General features: G+C 42.6%; 1 long non-coding RNA gene across 1 annotated transcript in view; it reads right to left on the minus strand.

Annotated features, from left to right (window-relative positions):
* LOC108444868 overlaps nucleotides 1-7,713 on the minus strand; it is a 51,471-nt gene extending 43,758 nt beyond the window's left edge. The window contains exon 1 of the long non-coding RNA XR_001859579.1: nucleotides 7,632-7,713. This is a non-coding gene — a long non-coding RNA (uncharacterized LOC108444868). The remainder of the gene's footprint in view (nucleotides 1-7,631) is intronic.
* Nucleotides 7,714-11,602: the final 3,889 nt, after the last annotated feature.

Here is an 11,602-nt window from a genome sequence, read left to right on the forward strand (position 1 = left end):
TCAAGTTGCACCAGAGAAGGTCTAGATTAGATGTTAGGAAACATTTATTCACTGAAAGAGTTGTCAAGCACTGCCCAGGGAAGTGGTGGAGTCACCATCCCTGGAGGTATTTAGCAGATGTGTAGAGGAAGTGCTTAGGGATGTGGTTTAGAGGAGGACTCGGCAGTGCTGGGTAATGGTTGGACTTAATGATCTTAAAGATCTTTTTCCCACTTAATAATTTCTATGATTCTAAGGAAAACAGGATCCCATTACAAAACTGTGGGGGAATGGAGTAGGCCTTTTGCTTGTCTCCAAAAATTGTTACTATTTGCAATTTTTTAAAAAGCCCTTTAATCATGGCATAGAATTTGTGCACTTCCATTCGTAAAGCAAAACAGTTCCTTTTTCCATAGATAGGTGAGCTTTATAACCAGATTGCCCAAAGCTGAGCTACCAAGGCTCATTAAATATTTGGCTTACAAATACTAGATCTTGAAGAACATTTATTTTAAAAATACCCAGCACACTACATTTTGCAGACTTTCAAAATTGTTCTGTTCTCTCTCAGACCCCATGGTAAATGGCCAAAGGTCTCAGCAAGTTGGTACTGAGCTATTTTGAACATCTGGCTGGTGGTTGCTTCCCGGCAGTGTTCCCGGAGGAGCTGCCGGGTGGTGAGCCCTTTAAAATATGGCCCTCAGAACTCCAGATGCAACACATGTTATTCAAGCTTGTGGAAGGGCTTTGAAAAGCTGGCAGCCACAGAGGAACAAAATCCAGTCATCTGCCCTTTGTCCTCATTGCTGGTGAGAGTAGAAAATTAGTAGGTGTCTTAAGTGTTGTGCAGACGGGAGGAAACCAAACTCTCAGTGTTTGGGTCAGCGTGAGGCAGGGCTGTGCAGTGGATGTGTCACTGGACCAGTGCTCTAAAGCCCTGGGTATTGACCTAATTTATAACCTCTGGCAAGTGCCTTAACCCATTTTTGTTTCCCACTTTTTCCCCTCCTGTGTCTATTTAAATTTGCTGAAATTAAGATAACTATCTCTTCCTATGACTTTTTATGTTGACTACCAGGATGTGGCCCCAGCTTTACCTGGGTTTTTCCAGTGCTGCTCTAATACATACAGAGATAAAACCAGTAGAGCACAGTTGCACAAAATGTGAAACCTGCCATATGAAATCTTTCAGACTAGTTTGGGAATGGCTGTATTGGGCCCACAGCAGTTAGGTGTGTTATTGTTGTGTGTAATTGTGCTTTAATGGACTGCTTTAATGGTGGTTTTTACTGCTTTCAAGCCTCAGCTATACTTACAGCCTTCGTTTCACAAGCAGCCTTTAAATTTGGTACAAGTATTTGCACATGCAAATCACTGGGTGGTGTCTGCCTGCCCACATACTGCTCTTATTTAAGTTACATCTTGTAGCATTATTACAGAGTCCCAGAGCTCTGGGCACGGAGCAGGACTTATGCAAGCACCGGTTTCCCTGATGCCATAGCAATGCCAGCAGAGAGATGCAGGCAGGTTGGGGACACCAGAACTCTTCCCACAGCAGGAAGTTGAGGGTGGGGTCAGCATCCTGGTGAGCGAGTTATTGCCCACCCTTTTGAGTTGTTTGGTGGGACAATTGTTGTAGATTTATCCTCCTAAGTGAGAGGCAAAGCCCAAAGGTATTTTTGACTGAAATAATCACAAAGACCAGAGTTGACTAGGATCTGGGTTGGCCATTTGATACTTAATGAGTGGGTGATACGGGGACAAAGGACCAGTTATGGAGGAGACACTTAAAGCACAAGTGGCATGTGAGGAGATCTCTTAGGGTAACTGACTCTGACACCTCAAGGAGTTAAAGGAGGGGACAAGCGAGCAGCTCCTCCCTCATGCAGTCCACACTATAGTGCTTTTAACCTGCAGGGAAAGGGCTGATTCCAACACACATTGGAATACAGAGTCTTTCTTATTCCCTCATGATATTTCAATGACTGTAATGAACGTGATTATGGATGCCATCCCTGCTTTGCAGGACTCACGCCACCTTGGCTGAGTCCAGCCTCTCCATATGAAGCCCTGTCCTTCTATGCAGTGGTGTCCCAAAATGAGACAAGGCATGCTTGCCCAGGGACCCCTGCACCCTTCCCACCACTGCAGACATCTCCCAGTAGTTAGAACATCCCACCCTGCTCCCAGCCTGAGCACACTACCCTTCACAGACCCTTGGCACCAAGTTGTGACTGTGCCAAATGAGACATTTACTCCTCCTTTTTTGCTGGCCTTTCTGAAATATCTTCCATACTCCTGCAGGTGACGAGGGACTTCTCACCTTTGGAAAATCCTGCTTGTGCTGCTGCTTCCTGTCACTGTTTTCCCAAGCTGGTGCCATAACTTCCTGATTTGCTGTGGAAGGATTATTCTTGCAGCCCATCTGCACTATTAAAAAAGCTGGTAAGTGCTGAGATGAAAATATGAGCTGTTTTCTGTAGGATGGTTCTACAGTTTCGTAACTGCTGGAAAGTATATGTGCATTGGGAGGAGCAAGAGAATGAGAAGCTGGTTGGATTGTATTGCTTTGATTTAAATAAAAAATAGATTCTTCTTTAAGAGCTGGAGGTACTTTGGTGCTTAAGAAGATTTTACAGTGTTCTACTCAAGCAGCACTGAAAGAGTAAACAAATTAATTACAGCAAAGCAACCAGAATGCAGGATAGGGGATCACGGGGCAAAGCAGGCCAGTATAAAAAAAAAAGAAAAATCCATACATAAATAAACATGGATGAAAATGTTTAAGCACAGTTAAGGCCGCAATCTAGGACCAAGGAGAAAGTTCCTATATTAGCACCCAAAGTTTTGATTGCATCTAATGAAAAAAAAAAAAAATTAACTTTCTTTATCTCTCAAACGGAACTTTTCCAAAGTCTGTAGATGTAAATAAGAAATTTTGTTCAAAGGGTCATCTCAAATGCTATATTGTACACAGCAATGTGATTACAGTGAACAAGAATTAGGAGATCCTAAAACACGCTGACAGCCCCTAACATGCCTTATTGTGCTCCGGTGCTCCAGCTCGTATGGTACAGTCAGGGGACCACACACAGTTCATAACAGTCATAATGGAAAATTGTACGGGCTGGTCTAGCTAGGCATAATTGGATGGGCAAGAAATTGAGTTTTCCAGCTTTCAGAGTTGTTTACTTGACCTGTTTTAATTTTAGTTGAGATGGAATAATACATTTCTCCAGGAAATAGCCAGGAGTTGTCACTTTTTAGCCTAATAAATCTCATCTTCAGGAGTGTCTCTAAGAAGTTCACATTTCTAATGGCAAAGAATGCAAACTGTTTTGACACTGTAGATTAAATTCAGCGTAGGTGTACAACTAACAGCATTTACACTGAACCGACTGAACTGCTTGAAAGTTTCACAGGAACCAACACAGATTTTTTTCACAATATCACTTGACCTGCTCTTTCCCACTCTGCCAGCCTGCAATTTACTACTTCTGACATATCCTTAATGCAAGTCCTGGTGTGCCAGTGTCACCTTGAATTATGTTTATTTTGAAAGCTTGTGGACATCCCTGTTGGCCCCCCCAGGGAAAAGCACTTTTGGACTGACTGCTGAGAATTAGTATTGGACTGTGTTTACTTTGCTCCAAGTCCAGCAGCTCTTTGGGTTGAAATTTGAGAAGAGGCTACCAAGCCATTTTTAAAAACAAATGGGTCTAAGCCATGCAACTTTGTAGGCAAACATACCAGAGGCTGCAGAGCTCAGAGTTGTTATGTTTCTTCAGGCAAGTATCTCTTTATAAAACAATGTAATAAATAAGGAGGGTTTGCACCAGCACAGTGTGTTTTGGCTGGATTATTGTCGTGGTGTCATTGGATTCTGACAACACTCAGCTGGCCTGCATATCTCAGCTGAAAGTTTTTGCCACACAAGTTTTGGAGTGATTGAAAAAGCCATAAAAAAGTGTGAAACTCAACATCCTGACATATGAGTCAAGGCCCATGAGAAGAGTTGTCCCCAGAGGGCACCAATGTTTTGGGGTGTTCCTCATTGCCAGAAAGAGTCTTTGACATCTTAGATAGAATGGCACGGGTTAAATCAGCCTTAGACTGTTCTCATTTACATCTCAGTCTGAATTCCCTTATCCAGTACCCAAAATAAAGTATTTTTTTACTTTTCCAGTTCTGTGTCAATCTGACTTGAGGTTTCTTAAAGTCACTGTAGCCAAGCACCATTTTCCCAGCAGCACTCATCCAGAGGGATTATTGGAGCTTTTGAGTCTTTCAAGTTTTTTGGTTTTTTTTTTTACAATGGTCAGTTTAGCAATAGTTTTCTTTATCAAAACATGGGACTGCAGCATAAAAGAAAGATCTCAGTAACTTACAGCTTTGCAAAAATCACGGTTGGCACAAGCCAGGAAAATAAACCATTTTAAGGCAAACTGAAAACATTTCCAATAACTGAATACTACCAGAATCTCCTCCCCACTCCACTCCCCTCTGTCTGAACCACACTTGTCCATTTGGACCCTGGTGTGTTACCAGGACACACTGGAAGAAACTTGTCTGGTCTTCCACACTGATTTGAGTTTCTCTGACTAAGTGGAAAATTTGCCTTGACTTCATGGCAGCTGGATCAAGCTTTCTGCAACTAAATAAAGGATCCCATTTTCCCAGCTTTTGTATGGTGTCTCAGCACTGCAAAATCTGTTCAGGTTATTAAAAATAATTATGTCATCAAACTGATTTTTATTCCTTTATGTTTTGGCTTGAAAAATAAAACAGAAAAAAAAAAAAAGGCATAAACTCATTAAGCCCTAATCTAAAACAAAAGTTTGGAGCCAAATGTCCATGTTCAGTCTTTTCATTCTGTAAACAAGAGTGTCCTATTAGACAGAGATAACACATAAGGGGTACAGATGACAAACAACACATTCATAGGATCTGTATTCACTCTGAACAGAAGGAAAAAGAAGTGTGTATTTACCAGTAATTAACATGTTAACTAGTGTTTGGTGAAATCCATAATATGATTAAAAAAATAAGAATTCCTGGATTACAGGGAAGAGCAATTACCTAAATAAAAACAACTGAAAAGTTGTCCAGAGGTATATAATAATAATAATAAAAAAGATCCCCCTCCCCAGTGGGAAATGATTACACAGCAATCCATGCCACTTAGTCAAATATCAGAAAAGGATCCCATAGACCCATAATTAGCAATGTAACAAGCAGAGCCTTGAGAAAACAAGCTGGTCCTCAAGACAATAATCTTCATTGCTAGCACCCATCCAACAGCCTGCGACTCAAGGAGTGAAAGAGGCAGGCGAGATAATAAAGGGACCTAACAGAGCCAGCAGGAAAGTTCTCCATGTGCTACTTTGAGTGGCCTTCAAGGGGGTAAAAAGAGGAGAGCTAGGAGGGGGCAAAGCAGTCGTGCCCTCCCCTCCCTAAAAAGAATGAAAAAGAAAGGAAAAGAATCCAAGTTGCTTCTGCAGAAGCTGCCTAGCGACACACAACTAATTACTGCAACCGGTCCCCTGTTTGCAGATCTTGTTATCAGTAAAAATAATAATAAAATGAGCCCTAGCAGTCTGGATATCTGCAATTACAGTGTGAATTGCATGAGAGGATTATATGAAGTGCTCTTGGCGTGGAGGGTGGGGGACCAAGGCGCTTCAACTTGAGAGCAGAAAGCAGCTGCTTTGGGGCTTTGCACCTGCTGCTCACCAGGCTGTTTTCACCTCTAGACGAAAACAGGCTTCTCTCTCCTCCTCTGTCTCCTTTCTTTTCACACAGCACACAAATGTAAAAACAGAGAAGGATTTTTATTAAAAAAAAAAAAAAGAAGAAGAAGAAGAAGAAGGAAAAAATAGAGAGAAAATGAAATTGCCTTCTTAAAGAAGTTTCTCTGAAGCAACATGAGGGGCGTCTTAGGGCAGCCAAGGGGAATCTGAAGATGGAGTGTGGGGCCAAAAAAACAGGCAAGCAGCTCCATTTTAATGCAGAGGCAGCAGACAGAGTGCGATCTGAGATTGGCAAAGTTTCAATGTAAATCCAGGGGGGCAAGGGGGATGGGGCTGGGATGAGAAGAAAGGACTCTTTTACTGTTTCATGCTTCTAAGTCCTGCCGATCAGCATAAGCTCAGCTCGACATTCTGGGAATAGCAATGAGGCACACACAACAATCAAAACACCCTAAATCTGTTTGATGATTCAGACACTTCGTGCATCTGCACCGACAAAATGGGACTTCAATTAAATAACTTGCAGATTTCCACAGAGGGGGGAAAAAGTCGGGGGAACATGAGGATTTTTAATTAGTAACTCTGAATACAAGCCGTTTTTTTAATTAGGTGTTTGCACTACCACTTTATTCTTAAAGGGAGATTTGTAAGCGCGTGGGATTGTTGTGAAAGAAGATCCTGGACAGTTTGTTCCTAACATTTTGTTGCAACCTGCATTTGCTCCTAAACAGCTTTTCTTCAGCAAATGAAACTCAGCTACAACTCCAAGCAAGTTGTTCAAATGAAGGCTGAGATTTTTTTGGAAGTTTTAAGTGCCTACACATATCCATAAATACATATAAGTGTATATGTAGTGCCCAGGGTAGGTTTCAAGGCCCTTCAAGAGTTTTCTTGTGTTTCAGATTACTCTCTGTGACTAATCTTGTTAAAAATATATAAATAACTGTACTGTAGGCATTATATACATAACTGTACCATACACAGCATTTAAACAGAGATAGTAGAAGTTTGTCACAGAGTTGAATGAAATTCCCATATGACTTTACTGCTCTGCAGCCACCACTTTTAGAACAAACCATTAATGATTGCAAGCTTCAGAGTCTGAAAAATGATGGGTGAAATCCCGGACCCTTTGAAGTCATTGAGTGCTTTTCATTCACTATTGGGGTCAGGATTCATGCTCAAAATCTCTTGAGTGTGTGCTGGCATGGCACAGTGATGTACAGGTCTCTCACATGCACATGCACCGTGAACCTGCAAAATCTGCTGTGAAAAGGCGTCCTCCCTCTGGCAGGCCATGGTTTTTGGAGCCTTAGAAGACAGATTTGGTCTTTTTAGTAGAAAAACCACCTAGGACACTAGAATGAGGACCCTTCTGTGGTAATTTTAAAAATCTGGCCAAAGAGGAAATTGAGGAATTAGCATATTTTTGCATCTTTATCTCTCAGTTCTTGGACAATTCATTTCTTTGATAAAACATTTACAATGATGTGGAAGAGATTAAAAGTTGGATTTCTCAATACCCACCCAACCCTCCCCCTCCTTTTCCTAACAGGGGTACAGCAAGATCATATAAAGAGGGACCATGATCATTTATCCAAATGCAAACAAACCTAAGTATGAGGATTTACCACAGCCTGACTTTCTTTTTTAAAAAATTTATTTCATGTGTTAATACAAAGACTATTTAGCAAAAGTAGAATGCCAGGATTTGCATATGAATAGGTACCTAAAGATCAACGAGATCAACTCATTAGGGCCTGAACATCTAAACATACGAAAGTCAAAGAGGCCAGAGCTCAAGAGCCCGGCTGCTGAGATTCCCAGTGACTAATCCAAGCAAAGCTAATAGTTTTAAACTTATTAGTATTTTTTCCTGCCTTAAGAAAAAAAATCTTTTACCTGAAATCAAAGCTCAGTCCAAGGAAAACAGCCTTGTGATTGTGTCTGGGACTTAATGTCTTCCTTTGCCACAACATTTCTCCATGGCATTGGGCAAGTCATTTAGGAAGGGATTCGCCTGACCCAGCAGTATCTGTCTCGAAGGGAGGGATTTTAACTACCTCATCATCCGGGCTCCCTTTGCAGTCAATGTAAAAAAAGGCACTTTCCAAAGGGCTGTTCATTCTTGCTGTAGTATCCCCTCCTAAGACAGTGTCTAAATCTCTGGCTGCAGGTGCTTATCTCATCCTCTTGCCTATGCCAAGAGTGTCTCAGAGTAGTTCAGACTGAAATGAGTATGGAGTCTGATGTGCCTCATTTCATCATCTGTAAAATGGGATTAAGTGATTAATGCTACCTCTGTATCTCATGGGTGAGTTAGGAAGTGGAATATATTATAAACCACAAGATGTTCAGATATTAAAATAGTGAGAGTGATATGAGTGCCATAAAAAGATAAGGTCCTGATCCAGTATCTGTGGCAACCAAGGGAATCTCTCCTCTGGCCTTTTGTGGGTATTAGATCAATCAATCCCCAGTGACATTATCCATTCACTGCAGAGTAAGTGAAGGTATGGCCAGAATTTTTCCACCGGCAGAGAAGGGAGAGGGTATGGGAAAGCCCTGACCTTACTCTATGCTTGAATAGTAGGAAGAGGGAAAGCACAAACAGGCTTTCAAAGCTGCCTACAGGATTTGGACACATCAGCTTATTAATGTTAGCGGAAATTGGGCATCCACATCTCTGGAAATTTCAGCCTCTGCATTTACAACACAAAAAGAGCCCAACCACAGAGGAGATATTTCCCTAATCTTGGCACCACTGCAGATTTTTGTTTGCGCTTCCTTGGATTAGACCTTTAGCAAACGACAGTGCTCGGATGCTGCGGGAAGGACACATTTACTCCTCACCCACTCCAAGGTGTAGCAGGCAGTGTCAGGGCAGCATATTCTCATGGCTAGATCCTGAGCCTGTCATTAAATCTGTCTTTTGACCTTGGGCAAGTCACTTAACCTCAGTTTCCTCTGACTGTAAAATGTAGATAAAATATTCCCTGCCTCACGGCAGTGTTGGGAAGATTAACAGTTAGACATTGTTCTGAGAGCCTTGAATAAGAGCTGTGAGTGCATGCAGAGCACTGTTTCTATTGGATACTGCTTTCTCTTTCTACATACAGAAGGGCTGACTTTTACACTGGCAAGAAGCCCAGGCCCGTGACTAGTGGTGTGCCCCATTTGAATGCACAATAACTACAGTTGCATGCACAAATTGGGTATCCGTGCATGGAAACTGGACACACAGTTGTTTATAGAACAGAAGAGTTTCTCTCTCGTGTGCACTTGGAAAACTCAAGGACTCCATTTATTAAGTAGAAAAAGCAGTGCCACCACCCGTGCAATAGCAAGCAGTTTCCAGGCAGCATTTTAAACAGGTTAATAAGGTATAATACCATTCCCTCCAGAGACTGTAAGGTGGGCACTTTATGTTGACCCGAGTTAAAATTTCACACTCATTTTACAACTCTTGCAGACTGTCTTGGTTTAAATGTGCCAGGCGAGACGTTTTGGGGAAGTTGAGAAGGGAAAAGATTTGCAGGTATTTTGTTTGATGTGTGTAAATCAGGACTGAAATAAATGGCATAGGTGGAGTTTACCCAGAGATAAATGGGACTTGGCTGAGAATCTGGCACTCTTTATATACAAGCCCATAAACAAACCACAGTCAGGACAGCAGACACGTTGTGTGAAGCCTCAGGGGGGCTGCCTGGCCAGGGCTTGGGCTCTGCTACCCTCACTAAGGAGCCCTGCTCTGTGCTGCTTTTGGTGGGGGAGTGCCGCAGAGCTGTGGGGATCCCAGCAGCAGCAAGCTGTGATGGGAGGAATGGGGGCTGTGTACTCCCTCTGTGCACAGGCTGATCTCCAGGCATTTTCTAGAATCATAACTCCAAGAAGAAAAAGAAATAAATGTCATGAATAATGTGGGGGTGAGAGGAGAAGAAAGAGGGAGTGAGGGCAGAAAGCCACTGGCCAGGACAGCATTATTTTTTCTCACTCACAGAACTCCTTTTGCTACAAAAGCTAAACCTTCAAGCAGGAATATCTCACATTTCTGTATTCTCTGCTTTCCTTCTGGCTGTCACTGGAGGTATCTAGAAGAGATGGCAGCAAGCTTTTCCAAAGTTTCCCCATGCCATACAGCTTCAGGCACAGCCCTGCTCCAAGAGCAATGCGCTTGCAGGCACCTTCCCATGCCCCAGGCCTGGTCTGTGCCATGGCCCTGTTAGCAGCAGGAGTCAATGTTCCTCTCACACCTCAACACACTGAAAGGAGACGATATTCTGGGATGGCATCAGGCCTTGTTGCCTTATTTATGGGGAAGGAGCCGGCTGCATAGGCCTCTCTTCAGGGTGGGTGAGCAGCATCAGCTTAGGATGTCCCCATCACTACAGCTTATCTGCTTTAAGCAGTAATACACTAATTTACTACTGTGGTAGGAATGATTGAAATCTTTAGACATAATGGAGGAAGTTTAATAGGGTCTACTGAGAAACCCAGGTGTTTAGATCAGCTTAAAAATAATAACCTTCTCCCCTGCTGAGCACTTTCTTTTCACAATAAGCTCAGCTTTTATTCTTAACCATAAAGACTACCTCAGACAGGAAATTATTCACGTGATTGGTCTTTACAAGTAGCGGAGGGTTTAAATTCGGGGCTGGAGAGGTCATTAGTGGACAGCCATGTGATTAACCTTTGCTTGCCCGTTTCTTTTCACACTTTGTTAACAGCTCCCATTATTGCCCTTCTGTGTCTCAAGGAAGTAGTTTATTGACAGTATTAAAAATACATAGCTACAAATTCCAAAGAGCCCATCCTTGTGTAAAACCTCCAGTAATTTCTAGACAGATGATATACATTGGGCAAAGCCCCTCAATTTCTGGCCAAAGTGGATCCAGAAATAAATTTGTCCATTAACACGGGATCTGAGTTAACATGTTTGTTTTACCCATTGCAGGACCTGCTCCCGGACCTGTCTCAGAAAGTTTTATACTGCAAAAAAAGCTAAGGTTTAGTTAAACAGTGCCATTAGCTCTTGTCTTAACATATCACAGCTTAATAGGAGTCACACCAGACACTGAGTATCTTTGAGGGGAGATGGGCATCCGGAGGACTTTGAAACCTCGATCAAAATGATGCAGTCTGTACTTCCAGAGCTGTGTTTTGATTTTGAGATAATTCATCTGTTACTTACTTGTTTTCAAACCAAAGAAGCAGCCTTGAGTTTCTGTTCCAGACTGCGCTGACCGTGCCCGGGGACTCTCGGTGCAGAGTGTGACACGGTCCCTCCCTCTGACACACACACCCAGAGGGGCTCGTGCACGGGGGGATCTCTTCCCGCAGCCAAAGAAACCAGATGAAAACAACATCAAGGCAAAAGCAAAATGTCATGAAAGAGGAACAGAATTTCTGTGAATATAATGCCAAGCAGCAGCAGTTTTGCACCCGTCTGGACTTTGCGAGGGTCTTGCATAAAATTAATAGTGAAGATGGCAACAACCAAATGCTGCAGCAAAGGCTGGGGGCAGGGGAGAAGGGTGCCTCTTTTACTTATTTATTTTGCATTGTTGTTGCAGGGTAAGTTCAAGAGGGAGGTGAAAGGGGGGAGGTGTTCAATGGGGGCCTTTCCAAAGCAAAAGGGTCTTTTGGACAGAAAGAGAGTGTCAAGGCATTTTGACAGAAAGTGACTGAATGTGTCTTTTCTAGTTAACTTCTGTGAACTGTTGGGCATTTCTGTACACAAAGGGGCACTTTCTTGGCAGCTGAGGAGGGAGGGCAGAAGTCAGAGAGGGCAAAAGAGGAAGAAAAAGGAGAACATCAGTTTATGAACACAAAACTTACAGTAGATTTTTTTTTTTAAGTAGAACACGTACACT

This window comes from Corvus brachyrhynchos, unplaced genomic scaffold (assembly GCF_000691975.1).
Source record: "Corvus brachyrhynchos isolate BGI_N302 unplaced genomic scaffold, ASM69197v1 scaffold162, whole genome shotgun sequence".
Lineage (NCBI taxonomy): Eukaryota > Metazoa > Chordata > Aves > Passeriformes > Corvidae > Corvus > Corvus brachyrhynchos.